Source organism: Coregonus lavaretus (assembly GCF_964263955.1).
Source record: "Coregonus lavaretus genome assembly, chromosome: 1".
NCBI classification, from domain to species: domain Eukaryota; kingdom Metazoa; phylum Chordata; class Actinopteri; order Salmoniformes; family Salmonidae; genus Coregonus; species Coregonus lavaretus.
The window spans coordinates 47718899-47738601 of NC_139988.1; the positions used below are offsets into that span (position 1 = coordinate 47718899).

Consider the following 19703-nt stretch of genomic DNA (forward strand, 5'->3'; position numbering starts at 1 on the left):
AATAATTATCGTAAACAATAAATAGGCCTAAATTGTTCCATTTCGGAAATTGCATTCACGAATGAATGTGACTGTTTTTAGTCTTTGCTGTAATAAAGGCTTTACAAACAAATAACTTTTTTTTTTTTTTTTACAACACTCTGGTACGCTTATAATCTAATTTGTGTTTACATTGTTCCAAACGGTCAGAAAAATTATATTGTAATCTAACAGCACCTGTTTGGCACACGTAATATGCACGCAGCGCTTGCTCCATACCTTCTTTTTCTTGATCTTCAGTATTTTCCACAACTAGTCAAATGTATTACACACATCTGACTTCCCCTTTACCTCCTGAGCAATTAGTAAACATTCCCCCGTTTCAAGTTTATTTGTTACATCCAAAGAGCTCTGTCACAGTGACCATCGGGTTCTTGGTCACCTCCCTGACCAAGGCCCTTCTCCCTCGATTGCTCAGTTTGGCCGGGCGGCCAGCTCTAGGAAGAGTCTTGGTGGTTCCAAAATTCTTCCATTTAAGAATGATGGAAGCCACTATGTTCTTGGGGACCACACACAGCTCTAGTAACAATTCCTTCGACCTCATGGCTTGGTTTTTGCTATGACATGCACTGTCAACTGTGGGATCTTATCTAGACAGGTGGGTGCCTTTCCAAATCATGTCCAATCAATTGAATTTACCACAGGTGGACTCCAATCAAGTTGTAGAAACCTCCCAAGGATGATCAATAGAAACAGGATGCAACTGAACTTAATTTCGAGTCTCATAGCAAAGAGTCTGAATAAATAAGTTGTTTCTGTTTTGTAGTTTTAATACATTTGCAAAAATGTCTAAAAACCTGTTTTCACTTTGTCATTATGGGGTATTGTGTGTAGATTGATGAGGAAAATGTTTTATTTAATCAATTTTAGAATAAGGCTGTAACGTAACAAAATTTTGAAAAAGTCAAGGGGTCTGAATACTTTCCGAATGCACTGTATACACAGAGTGCACAAAACATTAAGAACACCTGCTCTTTCCATGACAAACTGACCAGGTGAATACAGATGAAAGCTATGATCTCCCTATTGATGTCACTTGTTAAATCCACTTCAAATCAGTGTAGATCAGTGGTCACCAACCGGTCGATCGCGATGGACTGGTTGATCTTCAAGGCATTCCTAGTCGATCACCAAACATTTCTGTAAAAAAACAACAACGATAAAGCCTTGCGTTCCATTTTTTAAAATGTGTTTTACGCCGTTGCCGGTAGGTGCACTTGATTCAGCAGCCTTGCGCAGGGTAGGCAGAGTGTTCCCATTTTGAATAATTTAATGTGTCTGAAGGTAGAACTCCGCCTACCTGGCATGCCCAGAGAGCAAATCAAGCGCACCTATCAAATCAATAGTGACATTTTATTTGTCACATGCGCCGAATACAACAGGTGTAGTCCTTACCGTGAAATGCTTACTTACAAGCCCTTAACCAACAATGCAGTTTTAAGAAAAATAAGAGTTAGGAAAAACTAAACTAACTAAAGTAAAAACTAAAAGAGATACAATAGAATAACAATAACGAGACTATATACAGGGGGTACCGTTACAGAGTCAATGTGCGGTGGTACAGGTTAGTCGAGGTAATTGAGGTAATATGTACATATTGGTAGGGGTAAAGTGACTATGCACAGATAATAAACAGCGAGTAGCAGCAGTGTAAACAGCCATTTGATTAGCTGTTCAGCAGTCTTATGGCTTGGGGGTAGAAGCTGTTAAGAAGCATTTTGGACTGCTCCGGTACCGCTTGCCGTGCGGTAGCAGAGAGAACAGTCTATGACTAGGGTGTCTGGAGTATTTGGCAATTTTTAGGGCCTTCCTCTGACACCGCCTGGTATAGAGGTCCTGGATGGCAGGAAGCTTGGCCCCAGTGATGTACTGGGCCGTACGCACTACCCTCTGTAGCGCCTTGCGGTCGGAGGCCAAGCAGTTGCCATACCAGGCGGTGATGCAACCAGTCAGGATGCTCTCGATGGTGTAGCTGTATAACTTTGCCAAATCTTTTCAGTCTCCTGAGGGGGAATAGGCGTTGTCTTGCCTCCTTCACAACTGTCTTGGTGTGTTTGGACCATGATAGTTTGTTGGTGATGTGGACACCAAGGAACTTGAAGCGCTCAAGCTGCTCCACTACAGCCCCGTCAATGAGAATGGGGGCATGCTCGGCCCTCCTTTTCCTGTAGTATAGGCCTACTGCTGGCCAATCAGCCATAGACTGTAAAAATAAACCTCGAATGTACAGCAAAGCTGATACTGTGAGATTTCAAAACTTTTAAAACCATGACTAGAGAGACTCAACGAATACAGCAAAGAGCTGCTGTTTTTACGAGTAAGTTCATGATTAAGTTGTTATTCAGCAGTGTCAACAGTTTGTTCAACACTTTTATAAGCCATAAAATGCATGTTCTCCCTACTTCCACTGCAGCTGCAATGAATGAGTAAAGCAAAGTGTTCCGATAAGCTTGCGTTATTATTAGCGGCGTGTCTTTTTTCATAGAGGAATATTTAACCCTGGTCATAGGAGTAACATGAATTGGTGCATGACGCAGAAATAATGTAGTGCGACTTGTTTTGCCATTAGCTGGAAGACTGTCCCCTTTTCTCAGTGGAGGGAGGGAGAGCGGAGGGACGGTGAGTCGGGTGAGAGGCAGCCTCAACTATAGCCTACTGCACAAACCTTACTGCTACAAAACTGTTTTTAATTGGTTAATATTGCATAGGCTTACGATATTTAAGTCATATAAAAAAAAAAAATGAGCGGTAGAGCTCGGCTTGCATATTGACTCAGAAAGTGATCTTGACTCAGAAAAGGTTGGTGTAGATCAGCGTTTCCCAAACTCAGTCCTCACGACTCCAAGGGGTGCACGTTTAGTTTCTTGACCTAACACTACACAGCATATTCAAATTATCAAAGCTTGATTCTTTTTTATCAGCTGTGTAAAGCTATGGCAAAAACCAAAACGTGTACCACTTGGGGTCCCAAGGAATGAGTTTGGGAAACGCTGGTGTAGATGAAGGGGAGAAGACCGGTCAAAGAAGGATTTTTAAGCATTGAGACAACAGACATGGATTGTGCATGTACGCTATTCAGAGGGTGAATGGGCAAGACAAAAAATGTACGTGCCTTTGAACGGGGTATGGTAGTAGGTGCCAGGTGCACCGGTTTGTGTCAAGAACTGCAATGCTGCTGGGTTTTTCACACTCAACAGTTTCCTGTGTGTATCAAGAATGGTCCACCACCCAAAGGACATCCAGCCAACTTGACACAACCGTGGGAAGCATTTGAGTCAACATGGGCCAGCATCCCTGTGGAACGCTTTCGACATCTTGTAGAGTCCATGCCCCGACGAATTGAGGCTGTTCTGGGCGGGGGAGGGGGTTGTAACTCAATATTAGGAAGGTATTCATAATGTTTGGTATACTCAGGGTATATATACACAGTATATCTTTTTTTAATCATTAATTTTTTTCCACCAGCCCAGACCAATAAAAGATGGTCCGGCCCTTCAGTAATTGTGTGAGGCGGGATGCAGGGTTGTGTTCCAAATAAAACAACTACAAGTGTGCTTGATCTAGTTCCTCAACAGCACACCTAGGAGAGCAAAAAAAAAAGACTCTTCTTTGAGTCATAAAAGTGCATTGAAATTAGTTTTGAACTTCGCACACTTGGAGAGGTGTGTGGCTACTTGGAGTCACCAGTTAGTCCTCTCACTCAAACCTTGTCATTTTTTTGTCTTATGTTGCACCTACCCCACATTTTCCAGAAATATTCTTATAATGTTACTGAATGTATCCAGAGTATTTTCAGATTTCGTTATAAACAAATGCAGCGAAAACAACAGTAAATGTAAAATTCACAAAATCAATAGTGTCATGTTTGGATTCAGTCTTGTGTCAGGTGAACTGTTGTGTCCTCACCTAACTTTCCCATAACCTCGAAACTGTTCCCTTTCAATTGCTACCATGGTTATGCATATGCTTTGTATAGGTCTTCTGTAAAAAAACACTTCAATTTAGCCCTATCCATATAGGCTAATTCCCACAAGTGTAAACGGTTAAAGAGCAAGGAGAGAGACGTAACTAGGGCGGGTTTGTTTACCCGCGGCGGACGGCGCTAAGGGCCAGCTGAGGTAATTAATTAACCAAATCTAAATACTGCTGGGGGGGTAGGGAGAGGAGGGATACTATTGTTCGGATCGAACAGCTAGCGAGACAGCAAAAATTGTATAGGAAAATATAAGATTTGAGCTAATAGGGAGAAATATCTAACAAAATAACTACATTATGTCATTCACTTATCATAAACTATTTACAGAAATGTGGGTAGATTTGTGGACAAAAATGTACTTACTCAACCTTTTAACTACGTACACAGGCCAAAATATGTGAGCGTGCCTAATTTGACTGGAGCGTGGAGAGAGTTTCCCAAAGGCTGGAGCGTCGGCCTTCTCGCCCGCTCCAATTTAGCTTCAGTAGCGCTCACTTCACGAGCTCAGGGCATGGTCGATTTTTCAATCTACCTGCCACAGTGGCTGGTGGACCAAAAAGTTAATTTTCCACCCTGACGATCACATATATCTCTATTATGCATGGGAATACTTTGGAACAGATTTCTGAAATTAAAATCACTTGGAGCTGATTTGCAGGTGTTTTTGCAGTCTTTTATGTCCAACAATAAAAATATTATAAAACAAAAAACATTTAATTTTTGCTCAGAAAACTTTGGAGATCAGATAAAATCACTGTGAACAGCAATGGGGGGGCGTCAGTTGGGGAACCCTGACCTACAATATCGGCTATCTCAACCCATCTCCCTGTCGTTCCTCTCCCAACACAGCTCCTCTGTGCGCAGGCATGGCCATAGTTACACGCCTCGCTGAGGAGAAAATGCATTATCAAAGCCCCACGATTCTCTGCCTTGCTTGCACGTTCAATTCCCCAGGCGGCAATAAAAGGGTGCCTTCAATTCCAGCTTTATTGCTGTTCGCCGTTATTACATGGAGCCTGGGCAATGTATCCTGCCCGACTGATCTCTTTTTCTTTCCCCTCTCTTCTACACTCTCCCCCTCAATCTCCCTCTTCCTTGCCATATCTCTTCCTCCCTCCCTTTCTTACACCCCTACAATATCTTGCTTCCCTTCTCCCTTGCAATCTCACCTCTTCTCCCGCATCTGTTGGGCAGGCCTGTCCCTACCAATCTACCTCTCACCCTTTTTATGTCTGTCTGTGGGTCTCCCACTCTACCTAGGTAAACATTGTATTGACTGATGGTATTGAGGAGCATTGGCTTTGGACAACAGCAAATAGTTAATTAAAAGGGGAAACATTTCCAACCAGCTGAAAATGTAAGCAAATGCCACTGCTCAAAACGCCTTCGCTGCCAGATGCTGTCATTTCTATGTAGTAAGAGGAAGAAGAAACTGACTATGTGCCAGGAACGGCACAGTCAACACAAAATACAACACAAATAAACATCCACGGTTGACAAACCATCTTTCTGAAAGCTACAAATACAGACTAACAAAAATACTCATCACTCACTCTTCATCTCCCAGAATATATACACAGACAGAGAAAAACAGATGAGCCTTACTTGCAACACCATATATAAACTACATGGTTAATGCAGCTCCTACCCTGAGGGGCAATAACTGTCTGGTAGTTGATGAAGGACATAGATGTACTGTTTTAGTGGCCATCCTAGAGTGGAGGAGGCCATCAGGTGGCCTTTGGCTTGAAAGCAGCCGGCGCAAACACAGAGCTTCAGCCTGACAGATATATTGTCTGAATGCCAAGTGTCCAGATTAGATCAGGGCTCTGACGCACTAGCTACTCACATATGACCAGCACGGTGGTGATGGAGTTCAAAGACAGTCCCTCTAGCAGATGGGTCCCATCCTTTTCTCCTGACTTAGGGTTCACTCATATAAGCCTGACGTAAATAATGTTTTTATCATGGCCATGACTTACAATGGGTCAAGTCATAAGTCAAAGCTTTGATGGAAGACATTGCTCTGTGTGGTACTTCAGTTACAGTGAATTGGCTCTCAATAGGAAGTTCACATTCCCAGGGGAACGAAACCAATTCAAAGTCAATCAGCATAAATCAGAAACCCAATCAGCGGTGATGGTGTAATGAGGGGGTGTTACCTGGACAGCCCATCTGGGAGGAGCCTGGCAGCAGTAGAAGAGTTTCAGACGTTCCGTCACAGGACAGCTCTTCTCCTTAAAGTAATCCACTATAGTCTGGAGGAGAGGAGAGACAACCAACATAGACAGTCATACCCAGGCAAAGTGCCAATACTAACCCCCCAAAATTAAAGGAATTTAAACTGCAAAGTTGGTAGAGCAAGTCAAGAGCAACTTGTAATGTACTGATTGATTGAGGTGTGGGTGAAGCAGGTCTAAACGAGCATTGATTGACAGTGTGCAACCCTGATATCTGGTTTAGAGCTCTCTTTTGTCTCAATCGCTGTTGTATTGACAGGTTATGCAATGGGCAAGGAAACATTAGGTACTCAATGAACACTGGCTGAGGGCATCCAGGAAGACAAGGAATAAATAGTAAACACAATTCTCACAGCCACACCAAATGAGCCACAGCTGACTGCTATCCAATTTGTCTGTCTAAAATGGGTCTTGACTCACAGTTAAGTATTTAACAACGATGAGATTGTTTCTTAATTTCTGAATTCGAACATCCTATAACATGGCATATAAACCTCAACCTCAGTCCTGTTGTTCTGGCTGGGTTGGGTGTTGTTATCAGTGGGATGTGGACAGGGCCCAGTCTCCTGTAATGAGATATGGATCCCGATTGTGTTTAATTATAAGCAGTAGATGGAGTTGGGCAGCTTGGACGTGATTGGGCTCCTTGTATAAGAAATTAAGAGGAAATTGGGTAAGAGTGATACAGGATATACAGTATTTTACAGCCTGGGATGGAAGAAATCCAGAGGTGAGTCACGGTGATTACATTTTCTGGGGACACAGACACCTAGACACATATACTCAGACAAAAAGCATTCCTACCTTTTTAACTCTGAAAGACAAATCCAATGCCCTGTCAAAGTGTCGACGTCAAACTGACACTGCTTCCGATTAATACTGATCTAGCTCCCTCAAAGACCATTACTACTCATCTGCCCAAATGATTTTCATCAATGTTAATCTTTTGTCTATGTCAGTTTAATGGGTGGTTGGCGAAGTTGTCTTTACCAATAAAATATCTAACTAAATCCTGTCAACAAGCAACAGCAGATCCTCTCTGGCAACCGGTAACAACCAAAACAAACCTCGTCTACGAATGAGTGTGCCCAGTCAACCGTTAAGAGTCAATCTTTCCATTTAAAACACCAGTCTCTGACACTGTCAGAGCGAGTGACGCAGTGTGTCAAAACAGGCAGCCTGCAGTGGGAGCGGGCACACAGCAAGTGCAAAACGAAAGCTGTAAGAATTCAACAGAATGAGGAATTTAATGGGACTGTGTGTCTATTCATGCCAAAACAAACAGCCTTTGCACTTGTGTTTGAGAGCAAGCTTTCAGTCTTCCAGGTCGATGTAAGTGCTCTCTTTTGCTACAGAGAAACAATGCACAAAACCAACTAGAGAAAATGACATTTTTCCTTGCTCTAACATTGTTGGTGCTCTAATTTGATAATGCATGCAGTTGGGTTCTGTTCTTTATGAACCTAAAGTTAAATTCCTCAGGACTTTTGTTCCCCCCTACAAAGAATTTGTAAGATGGAAAAGGTAGCACATCCAAGTGACTTACACGGCTGTTGCCTAAAAAAAGGCTATGTTATCATTTACATTTACATTTTAGTCATTTAGTAGACACTCTTATCCAGAGCGACTTACAGTTAGCGAGTGCATACATTTTTCATACTGCCCCCCCGTGGGAATCGAACCCACAACCCTGGCGTTGCAAGCGCCATGCTCTACCAACTGAGCTACAGGAGGCCTGTACTACCTTTTGGGGGTATATCGGAGAAGTGTAGGTGTCAATCCTGTGCCATGTCATCTGTTGGAGGTTTGACATCCTAACAGCAAAGCTCAGAAGAGGAATTCATGGAGGCAAAGCCGATCAGCTGTCACGATTAAAGGATAGAGCTCTCGGCTTCAAAGGCTTTGATGCTCCAGGATGAAATACTTCCTCTGCACATTCAACCATCCTCCAAAATGGGATATGTCAATCATCCACAGACCAATATCTGCTAGCATTTCACCGACAGTGTGGACTGCACAAAGTCTAATGTCGGAGGGTAGAAAGGCAGAGAATAAAACCTATTTTCTATTAAAAGGTTTGCATTAGTTGACAGGTGTGAAAGAACTGATAACTAGTCTCACAACACAACCAGCAATTGGAGGGAAATTCCAGTTTGAAAGGAGAGCGAGGACGGTTCCTATGGATGAACATCAACCTCATCTGGAAATTAAATTTCCAGTTGGCTTGATGCCATCAGTTTCCCTTAATGGCAAGCAAGGTTTGTTTGTTCTGCGGATGACTAATAACTAATTTTGTTTCTCCACGGCCAGTGGATAGCTTCAAAGCACAAACAGGGTTGGCATGTGGTGAGCTCTGGTAGACCAGAGACCCTTCGGAGAGAGCCACAGGCTACTGGGGAGTGGTTCAGAGAAGATGAGAGGTAGTGGGGGAGATTGGTGAGTAAAAACATCCCCATTCACTGAACTGAGTTATTAGTTGCTCTGTGAACACAATTATTGCAGATGGTGGTTCTAAAGTAAAGTATATTGAATGAGTATACAGTAAACCAGAAAATATTGATTTTATACAACTGCACAAGGAAGGAAAACACCCCATCTGACAGGTTGCATAAATATTAAATTTGCATTCAGAATAAGACCAGTGCACTTTCAATACCCTTGTTTGGATGGAACAAGTTCCAAAAATGTAAGGCCGTTAAACTAAATAAGGACAATTGCTAGGAATGTCCTCCAGCTACATGTGTCATAAACTACTCACTACTGGTGTTGGCTTGGCTATTGGTTTCATTCATCAGAAACAGCAGCCCAGTTTGCATTACACCTAATGACCTTTGTGAAAACAAATACCTAATTATGGCATGCCAGGGAAATAAAAGTAACTGACTGTATATTATATTTTTTACACCACTACTGCCTTAATAAAATAAGAAATAGCTTGATTGAACTAATAACAGTAAAGCCTGTCTGGTAAAGATCCTGTGCTTTTCAATGTCTACAAGTCTCTGATAGGAGAGTAATAGACTGTAATTAACAAAGTAATTGGCTGTAATAGAATTATGAAACAAGGAACCTCATACTGAAATAGCCCATTTTTTCCTGGATATACAGTCTACAAAACATTAAGAACACTTGCTCTTTCCATGACATAGACTGACCAGGTGAATCCATGTGAAAGCTATGATCCCTTATTGATGTCATTTGTTAAATCCACTTCAAATCAGTGTAGATGAATTGGGGAAGGATTTTTAAGCCTTGAGACAACAGACATGGATTGTGTATGTGTGCCATTCAGAGGACGAATGGGCAAGACAAAATATTTAAGAACAGGGTATGGTAGTAGGTGCCAGGCGCACCAGTTTGTGTCAAGAACTGCAACGCTGCTGGGTTTATCACGCTCAACAGTTTCCCGTTTGTATCAAGAATGGTCCACCACCCAAAGGACATCCAGCCAACTTCAAATCAAATCAAATCAAATTTTATTGGTCACATGCGCCGAATACAACAGGTGCAGACATTACAGTGAAATGCTTACTTACAGCCCTTAACCAACAGTGCATTTATTTTAAACAAAAAAGTAAGAATAAAACAACAACAAAAAAGTGTTGAGAAAAAAAGAGCAGAAGTAAAATAAAGTGACAGTAGGGAGGCTATATATACAATAAAATAAAGTGACAGTAGGGAGGCTATATATACAGGGGGGTACCGTTGCATAGTCAATGTGCGGGGGCACCGGCTAGTTGAGGTAGTTGAGGTAATATGTACATGTGGGTAGAGTTAAAGTGACTATGCATAAATACTTAACAGAGTAGCAGCAGCGTAAAAAGGATGGGGTGGGGGGGCAGTGCAAATAGTCCGGGTAGCCATGATTAGCTGTTCAGGAGTCTTATGGCTTGGGGGTAGAAGCTGTTGAGAAGTCTTTTGGACCTAGACTTGGCACTCCGGTACCGCTTGCCGTGCGGTAGCAGAGAGAACAGTCTATGACTAGGGTGACTGGAGTCTTTGACAATTTTGAGGGCCTTCCTCTGACACCGCCTGGTATAGAGGTCCTGGATGGCAGGGAGCTTTGCCCCAGTGATGTACTGGGCCGTACGCACTACCCTCTGTAGTGCCTTGCGGTCAGAGGCCAAGCAGTTGCCATACCAGGCGGTGATGCAACCAGTCAGGATGCTCTCGATGGTGCAGCTGTAGAATTTTTTGAGGATCTGAGGACCCATGCCAAATCTTTTTAGTCTCCTGAGGGGGAATAGGCTTTGTCGTGCCCTCTTCACGACTGTCTTGGTGTGTTTGGACCATGATAGTTCGTTGGTGATGTGGACACCAAGGAACTTGAAGCTCTCAACCTGTTCCACTACAGCCCCGTCGATGAGAATGGGGGCGTGCTCAGTCCTCTTTTTTTTCCTGTAGTCCACAATCATCTCCTTTGTCTTGGTCACGTTGAGGGAGAGGTTGTTGTCCTGGCACCACACGGCCAGATCTCTGACCTCCTCCCTATAGGCTGTCTCATCGTTGTCGGTGATCAGGCCTACCACTGTTGTGTCGTCGGCAAACTTAATGATGGTGTTGGAGTCGTGCCTGGCCATGCAGTCATGGGTGAACAGAGAGTACAGGAGGGGACTGAGCACGCACCCCTGAGGGGCCCCCGTGTTGAGGATCAGTGTGGCAGATGTGTTGTTACCTACCCTTACCACCTGGGGGCGGCCCGTCAGGAAGTCCAGGATCCAGTTGCAGAGGGAGGTGTTTAGTCCCAGGATCCTTAGCTTAGTGATGAGCTTTGAGGGCACTATGGTGTTGAATGCTGAGCTGTAGTCAATGAATAGCATTCTCACGTAGGTGTTCCTCTTGTCCAGGTGGGAAAGGGCAGTGTGGAGTGCGATAGAGATTGCATCATCTGTGGATCTGTTGGGGCGGTATGCAAATTGGAGTGGGTCTAGGGTTTCTGGGATTATGCTGTTGATGTGAGCCATGACCAGTCTTTCAAAGCACTTCATGGCTACAGACGTCAGTGCTACGGGTCGGTAGTCATTTAGGCAGGTTATCTTAGAGTTCTTGGGCACGGGGACTATGGTGGTCTGCTTGAAACATGTTGGTATTACAGACTCAGTCAGGGACATGTTGAAAATGTCAGTGAAGACACTTGCCAGTTGGTCAGCACATGCTCGGAGTACACGTCCTGGTAATCCGTCTGGCCCTGCGGCCTTGTGAATGTTGACCTGCTTAAAAGTCTTACTCACATCGGCTACGGAGAGCGTGATCACATAGTCGTCCGGAACAGCTGGTGCTCTCATGCATGCTTCAGTGTTGCTTGCCTCGAAGCGAGCATAGAAGTGGTTTAGCTCGTCTGGTAGGCTTGTGTCACTGGGAAGCTCGCGGCTGTGCGTCCCTTTGTAGTCTGTAATAGTTTTCAAGCCCTGCCACATCCGACGAGCGTCAGAGCCAGTGTAGTATGATTCAATCTTAGACCTGTATTGACTCTTTGCCTGTTTGATGGTTCGTCGGAGGTCATAGCGGGATTTCTTATAAGCGTCCGGGTTAGAGTCCCGTTCCTTGAAAGCGGCAGCTCTACCCTTTAGCTCAGTGCGGATGTTTCCTGTAATCCATGGCTTCTGGTTGGGGTATGTACGTACGGTCACTGTGGGGACGACATCATCGATGCACTTATTGATGAAGCCAGTGACTGATGTGGTGTACTCCTCAATGCTGTCTGAATAATCCCGGAACATGTTCCAGTCTGTGCTAGCAAAACAGTCCTGTAGCTTAGCATCTGCGTCATCTGACCACTTTTTTATTAGCCGAATCACTGGTGCTTCCTGCTTCAGTTTTTGCTTATAAGCAGGAATCAGGAGGATAGAGTTATGGTCAGATTTGCCAAATGGAGGGCGAGGGAGAGCTTTGTATGCGTCTCTGTGTGTGGAGTAAAGGTGGTCTAGAGTTTTTTCCCCTCTGGTTGCACATTTAACATGCTGGTAGAAATGAGGTAGAACGGATTTAAGTTTCCCTGCATTAAAGTCCCCGGCTACTAGGAGCGCTGCATCTGGATGAGCGTTTTCCTGTTGATTAATGGCCTTGTACAACTCATTCAGTGCAATCTTAATGCCAGCATTGGTTTGTGGTGGTAAATAGACAGCTATGAAAAATATAGATGAAAACTCTCTTGGTAAATAGTGTGGTCTACAGCTTATCATAAGATACTCTACCTCAGGCGAGCAAAACCTTGAGACTTCCTTAGTATTTGATTTTGTGCACCAGCTGTTGTTTACAAATATACACAGACCGCCGCCCCTCGTCTTACCGGAGTCTGCCGTTCTGTCCTGCCGATGTAGCGTATAGCCTGCTAGCTGAATGTTGTCATTGTTGTCGTTCAGCCACGACTCCGTGAAACATAAGATATTACAGTTTTTAATGTCCCGTTGGTAGGATAACCGTAATCTTAAATCGTCCATTTTATTCTCAAAAGCTTGAACGTTGGCTAATAGGATTGATGGAAGAGGCAGTTTACTCGTTCGCCGTCGGATCCTTACAAGGCACCCGGATCTGCGTCCACGATATCTCCGTCTCTTCCTCACGCGAATGACGGGGATCTGGGCCTTGTCGGGAGTCTGTAGAATATCCTTCGCGAACGCCTCGTTGAAGAAAAAGTCTTCGTCCAATACCAGGTGAGTAATCGCTGTCCTGATATCCAGAAGCTCTCTTTGGTTATAAGAGACGATGGCAGAAACATTATGTACAAAATAAATTACAAATAACGCGGAAAAACACACATAATAGTACAATTGGTTAGAGGGCTGTAAAACGGCAGCCATCTTCTTCCGGCGCTGGAAACAACTTGCCACAACTGTGGGAAGCATTCGAGTCAACATGGGCCAGCATCCATGTTGAACATTTCGACGAACTGAGGCTGTTCAGGGGAGCAAAAGGGGAGGGGGTGCAACTCCATGTAAGGAAGGTATTCCTAATGTTTTGTACAGTCAGTGTATGTCACATTACTAAATGAAGAGAGTGAAACCTTTAAAAGAGCAAGAGAAAAGATAAATCAATCAGATGATAGGAAGGGAATTTCACCTAGCCTTCCCTCAGGTCAGTCTACATCTGGACTTTGGGTGTCCACTCTCAAACACAGGAAAGAAGGGAGGAAATGACAGACAACAAAGCGAGGGAAGTGCAGTTTTTTCTAATCACTCATTCCCTTGAGGGGCAGCCATTAGTGCCACTGCTATGTATTCCACCCAAGGAGGGGCTTGATTGCGATAAACACCCACCCACTGTGGGCCCAGCTTACAGCTTCCTCACAGAAGTCGCCCAAGTTGCTTATAGGAGCAGGACAGGGTTCATAATTCCTGCTCCGACATGAAACAACTCAACACATTACATATTTCCTCCACTTTTCCCCCTTCCAGCAGCCAAGGACATTTTAAGTCAAAACACATCAGCGTGAAGGAGAAAGAATTTGAAACAAAGGAGGGCAAACTATTTTATTTTCTCCATTCCCCCCAACTCAGTCATTGGTGCGTGTGAGCGGCCTGTCAATCCTCGCTCTGATGTGTCTCTCTTTGGGTTCTGGCGTTCTGGGAGAAACGGTGATTGAGCGTGTCTGTCTCACAGGGGATTAGGGCTGGGTGGAGATGGGCTTGGTGTCAGTGGTGGGATCGGTGAGTGATTGACGTCTTCCTTGCACGGTGATGGACAGGCGACTCCCCCACCCCCCTAGATGACTGAACCCCCCCCCCGCCTGTCAGCTGTTTCGCCCCCTCCAGGTCCTGTCTGTCAAATCAGGTTTGGGATAAGAGTGCAGAGCTCCGTGTGCAAACATTTTAGGAGGGGAAGCTAGGGAGATTGAAACCAGACTTTCATTTTCTCTTTCCTTTATGTCACAAAACCATGGGGCAGCACTAGTGTCTGGCTGCTTTAAGAGTCTCCTGTTCTATACCAGACGTCGGACCGTCATATACCAGGCCCCAACCTCCTGCTTTATGACTCTGACCTCGTCTGTCTACGACTGACAGCTCACTTGTACACCTGGAACACTGAAGCTGGGACTGGATAGAGCAACAGGCACACACAACATGATGTCATCCCCATCAGTTTGAAGCAGCCCTGAGAAGAGTATAAATTATTCCCAGATCATACATCTGTGCATGGGCAAGTATAAGTATGTCTGTGAGAGAGATTGTCTGCAAAAAGGGGTGTGGAAACATTGGTAAAGTACTTGCATTCTTGAGAATGGTACTGTAGTAAGTCTAAACATCCCCCAAAACTGCCCATCACAACAGAAGGAAGCTCTCCCTCAGTTTCCCATGTAGATTCCTAGGTTGCCAGTCCCACACTAAATCACCTCATACAGGGGCTTAAACTGTGGCTTCCTCTCTCCTCTGACGGCGAGGGAGAAGAGAGGAGGGTGGGCTGGCTTCACAGACAGACACCATGACAAATATCCTGCCGGGTACAGGAACCGGGTTATTCACAAGTCCCCTGTGCTTTCAGAGACAGCTCAGTGGGAATACTGATTTGAAGAGTCTGGCTGTGTGGATTTCAGAAGGCATGCAGCACATGTTCTGCTTGCAGACTGTTGTGCTAATGATGTGACATATGTGACATACAGAAAATGTAAATCCAGGTATGGAATTTATATAATTGTGCACGTAAGCCCTGGAAATGGTATGATGCCAAGTGCCTTCACTTGACAGATCAGCATTACTGGCCTTATAAATAATATAGGCTGATTCTGTGCATTTATGTACAGTATCAGACTTGAGATTGAGGGCTACCAATAGTGTTGTTCGCCATCAGTGTGTCATAGAGTATCTCGTTGAATCCAACCCCTTGTTTGTGTGACCCCTCATCTCTCTTACCTGTGTCTGCATCATGGCCCTCTCCACCCATCGAGAGCTGCCCCTCTCGAGGTTGGTCCATAGACACAGCGCCGTCACCTCCACTGCCCAGAATTTGGGCTGAGATAGTATGTACTGCAGCGAGAGGGTAGAAAGGCCGGTAAGGACATGGAGATTCAAGACACTCACTTTCATTTCATCATGGACTTTTAGGGACATCAATCTCAGATAAAAGGGATAGTAAGGTCTCTCAGATAGTGATGGCACACACACAGGCATACACGAAAAAGTTTGCATAATACAGTAGAGAGGGTACAGAAATATGTAGCTATGAGTTTGACATCTTCAACCTTCTTCATGGAAACTCAATCTACTGTATAGATCCGATGAAAACATAAGAACCAGTAAGTTAGGAAGCTCTTATGACAAAATCAGGAGTTCCCATGAGAATCAAGATACTGGAAAGCCAGTATAGAACAGCTTATACAACTTGATTAGGCCCTCTAACTCCAAACAGGCCCACACTGATGGCGGAGTGTAGACAGTCCTGGAGCTTCACATGGGAGAGTGTGTGTGTGTGTGTGTGTGTGTGGGGGGGGGGTGGGTCTGTTCTGTGTGAGCAAGGACGGAGGAGGTGAGTCCTACTTCCTGTCAGGCGCAGGAAGCAAATTACTCACTGTGGAGTCAGTGACGACCCCTCCCTGCCAGAGAGGCAGTGGAACTCGTCTCTCAGGACCAAGTTCATGCCTACTGAATGACACATATATGTCCGACCTTATCACAGATGGACTTGGTTGCATACTGCACTGTGTAGGAGACATGCAGTAGGAATGTATGACCGCCAGTGGCCAGCGGCTGACTCAGTGGGAGGCGGTGTGTAAATTTAGAGATCAGGTTCCGGTGCTGTTTGCCCAGCCGATGTCCCCCTCCACGCAGGAGGAGAGATGGGGAGGGAGCTAGCAGACAGCCTGGGTGGGTCCCATATTGTACACTGAAGCCCACTGGAACCTCAGAGGGTAGTGTTTGCACAGGGACCTCAGGGAAGGGGCCCACTTCTTGGGGACGAGTGAAGCAGGAGGTGCTACTGAGACCTCTGGTCACTTTGTTGACTGGTTTAGAGACACCTGTATGGTTTGGGTCTGACTGGACACATTGGAGAGTGGTTGAGACTATTCCATTGACAAGCAAAGCCATTTAGGAAAACACCAAGGATAGCACTATTCTGCTACAAAACAGTCAAGCACTGATCCTATTTCTTCACAATGAGTTTAGCAAACATGTTTCTGCATCTATACTACAAGGCTGCCTTACCTTGCTGTTTATTCAAGCAAAGCCATCCTAACAAACTGACAAATAAATAGCTGAGAACACCACCTCATCAGAGCGCTATAATGTAGTTTGGTTTATAAGTAGGTTGTGTATGTGAAATATTGAATACTATCACTGGTAACAAATCATCATATGGGGAACAAATTGACAAAAACAAACAAATTCAATAAAAAATGAAATATCAAGGAATTCCTTGCCATTGATTTCTGCTTCCTGGGGAGTTGTCTATATTTTTAGAGCTCCCTTTTCCCTCCCTAGCATTGACCTTCGTGAGAGTCAAGACAAATAGTTTGAGGACGCAAAGAGGAGCACAAGTCAGAGTTGAAAAGAGAAGGGAAAAGATGGTATGAAATGAAAGAGATGGTAAGGGTATGTCGTTTTTCCAATACATTCCTATGTCTTTGCTTCACAATTTCAAGGCTAACTATTTAGAGAACATAAACAATTCTGTGCTTGACTCTAAAACTAATAACAACCCGTCGAGGAAGGAGCAGTTCAGTAAAGTTTTACACGGAAACATCGTGTGACGAGCTTTGGTTTACATATTTAGCCGCAAAGGCAATGGATATTTTGCCTCTTTCACTAGCTCACTTCCTCTGAGCAGAGTCAACACGTGTTCTCCCCTGGCTATCCTGTCTGGCCTGTGGGCCATGTCTGAACATGAGACCTGATAGAAATCAGCCAAATTAATGCAGAGGCCTGGGATAGAAACTGAAGGCAACATATCCCACCTTCCACTTGACCAGCGGTTCCCAACCTTTTCCATTTCGGGGACCACCAAATCACCGTCAAAAGCTCTCGAGGACCACCATTCACGGAGTCGTGATTTGATTTACATAAAATATATATATTGGCGGTAAAATGTTGTACATTTTAGCTGTGAATGTAAGAAATTAAAGGCCTATTATTATTATAAACAATTTGCATTGTGAAAAATCATGTAAAATAATACCATTAATACTCCCAACTGTTATTCTTTTTGGAAGAAAAAAAGATTTGAAAAAAGTTTTCAAAAATACAATTGAATCGCAAACAACCTGCAGTACCCCCAGCAGACCACAGGTTGAAAAATCCTGCACTAGATTTCTCACATGTAACCAGAGCCCATGGGTTGAACAGTACAGTAGTATGACATAAGGAAAACAGAAGCTATGAAATATAATAATCACCCCATCAGTATGGTGGTGTACAGACAGGGGGACAGAGAATGCCTTGGAGAAGGATGGAGTTAGAACACAGCTCCCATGGGATGCCTCTCCTCTCTCTATTTCTTTCCCAACTTCCGTGCCAAGTTATGAGATGATTATCAAAGCGTCTTCCTCTTATGGGGCCAGAGAAATAACAATTTAAGATGGAATCACCCTCCTCCCACATTGTCCCCCCTCCACACTCCTCATACCAAATGTCACTATGGCAACACTTCCAGTTTGACTATTTAGCCTCTCTTCCCGAAACCCTTCCCAGAAGCCCTCAGTGGGAATCTGATGACGGACTAGGGAACGGCATTTAGCAGAACAGACCCTATCTTGCCCCAAGGCCCAGCCATGATTTCACTGCAGACTGTCTTTTTTGAGTTAGGTGATGTAATAAGTCAGGCTGACACATCTGTGTAGATAGATAACGGGAAAAAAACGATCTGGATTCTTTATTTGACTAACTTATCAATAACGCAGAGGAAATCCTATTTCCAGCCCCAGATGATAACTCCCATGGATTTGCTGACATCAGGAAAACACTTTTGACACTGACCTGAAGAGTTGTCTCGGTCTCTCTTTCTCTGTGTGTGTGGCTCTAAAGAACAGTTGACAAAAAGAAACATCCGGCAAACTCAAAAGGAAGCTCTACCATTGCAGAATCACTATTGTGGAATGGGATCATAACCATATCATAAATCTTATATCTTTACACGTTTTCTTCTTTAGATTTCCCCCAAAACCAAGCAAGGAGCTGGATAAGATCAGCACTTTTGAAAGCTTTCAACCCCTTTTCAAAGAGTTTCATTCTTTGGTACAGTATACGCTGCAATATTACAACGCCCAAGTCTAATTATATAACATTGCCAAATAATAATCAAACAAATCTATAATTTCAGTGACCCAGGAAGCCCCAACACTGACTACTGTATATGTTGGTTGATAAAAGCTGAGATAAAAGGGACCAAGGTATCTAGCTGAGCCAACTGCTTTTCTATGAGGAGAGAAGATTACTACAGTATGCTTTTTTCCTCTTTCCTTTTGTTCAACCCAAGATCAGACAGAAAAGGTGAGCTTAGTCTCCATTGACTCATCTCAGATAAGGATTTCATACTAATATCAAGACCTAAGATCCTGAGATCTCCAGAATGGAGGGAACTTAAATTGACACGACTAAGATTGGGATCTTATTGCTAGCTTGGTGGAATGTTGCCATTGTGAAGAGGCCTTTTCCCCCCTTACAATCTTTGTGCAATCTTACCTCCATACTTGTAGGATTCTAAACTCATCAGTCAGCAGTACAGTAATATGGAGAGGGGACAGAGAGGTCAGCCATTATTCCTCCCCAACACTGCTTCACTAGTGTTATTAAGCCTCAATAACCTTCTCACACATGCTAAAATATTTTTTTCTCAACCAAGATGACATCTTGGTAACGGTATCAGAAACACCTGTGAAACTGCACAGTACTTTACATAAAACTGGTTAGCTGCCTGAAATGCTTATAACATTTTTGACCAGGATGATTGGTAGAGAATAGACTATACACTATAGCACCTGTCTGTAAACTCAGAAGATGAAAATCCTGGTGGAGCAGCAGGCCAGAGCCCCAGGCCCATTGGGGAGACTGTCGAGGAGCTCAAAGCGCTAAACAGAGTGGCCTTGCTCAGCAGCCCGCGTTGTGTTGTTTATTACCTTAATTCAAACCTTTTCAAAAGGAGTTCTAATGCCGCAGCTGGCTGCATGGTACTGATTTGCCTCCCAGCAGCAGAAAGATAGGTCGAGAAAACAGACCCTGGTTTATAGGTGTGACAGTAATTCAGACAGTCTATGGGAAGTAGGCAGACTGTTTGAGAAATGGTTGAAAATAACTTGGGAAGGTCCATTTTAATATTGGTCGGTCTCATTTTTGGGTCATTAAAGTCAAAAGGGGAATTTCAAATGGGCTCTGATAGCAAACAGAGAGCAATAAAAGCATACTATAAAAACATTTGTTTTTAAGAATGTATTAACATAAAAATTAAAGTGCACTGCACCTTTGGCCAATTTTTGTCCAAAATGCTCACAACAAGTCAGCCATATGAAGTGAGGATGAGCACAC

The 19703-nt window shown here is 44.0% G+C and overlaps 1 pseudogene across 1 annotated transcript in view; it reads right to left on the reverse strand.

The window, feature by feature from the left end:
- LOC311133326 (tetratricopeptide repeat protein 27-like) overlaps positions 1–19703 on the reverse strand; it is a 169084-nt pseudogene that overhangs the window by 63364 nt on the left and 86017 nt on the right. The window contains exons 9-10 of the transcript XR_014615196.1: positions 15102–15215; positions 6178–6273 (exon numbers count right to left, since the gene is read on the reverse strand). The product of XR_014615196.1 is annotated as a tetratricopeptide repeat protein 27-like (transcript). The remainder of the gene's footprint in view (positions 1–6177; positions 6274–15101; positions 15216–19703) is intronic.